This window comes from Coregonus lavaretus (genome assembly GCF_964263955.1).
Source record: "Coregonus lavaretus genome assembly, contig: HAP1_SCAFFOLD_720, whole genome shotgun sequence".
Classification (NCBI taxonomy): Eukaryota; Metazoa; Chordata; class Actinopteri; order Salmoniformes; family Salmonidae; genus Coregonus; species Coregonus lavaretus.
In genome coordinates, this window is record NW_028164941.1 from 254,174 (window position 1) to 255,000 (window position 827).

Here is an 827-nt window from a genome sequence, read left to right on the forward strand (position 1 = left end):
GTCTCTGATCTGTCTGACCTGACCAGGTCTCTGATCTGTCTGACCTGACCAGGTCTCTGATCTGTCTGACCTGACCAGGTCTCTGATCTGTCTGACCTGACCAAGTCTCTGATCTGTCTGACCTGACCAGGTCTCTGATCTGTCTGACCTGACCAAGTCTCTGATCTGTCTGACCTGACCAGGTCTCTGATCTGTCTGACCAAGTCTCTGATCTGTCTGACCAGGTCTCTGATCTGTCTGACCTGACCAAGTCCTCTGATCTGTCTGACCTGACCAGGTCTCTGATCTGTCTGACCAGGTCTCTGATCTGTCTGACCTGACCAGGTCTCTGATCTGTCTGACCAGGTCTCTGATCTGTCTGACCTGACCAGGTCTCTGATCTGTCTGACCAGGTCTCTGATCTGTCTGACCTGACCAGGTCTCTGATCTGTCTGACCTGACCAGGTCTCTGATCTGTCTGACCTGACCAGGTCTCTGATCTGTCTGACCAGGTCTCTGATCTGTCTGACCTGACCAGGTCTCTGATCTGTCTGACCTGACCAGGTCTCTGATCTGTCTGACCTGACCAGGTCTCTGATCTGTCTGACCTGACCAGGTCTCTGATCTGTCTGACCAAGTCTCTGATCTGTCTGACCAAGTCTCTGATCTGTCTGACCTGACCAGGTCTCTGATCTGTCTGACCAAGTCTCTGATCTGTCTGACCTGACCAGGTCTCTGATCTGTCTGACCAAGTCTCTGATCTGTCTGACCAAGTCTCTGATCTGTCTGACCAAGTCTCTGATCTGTCTGACCTGACCAGGTCTCTGATCTGTCTGACCTGACCAGGT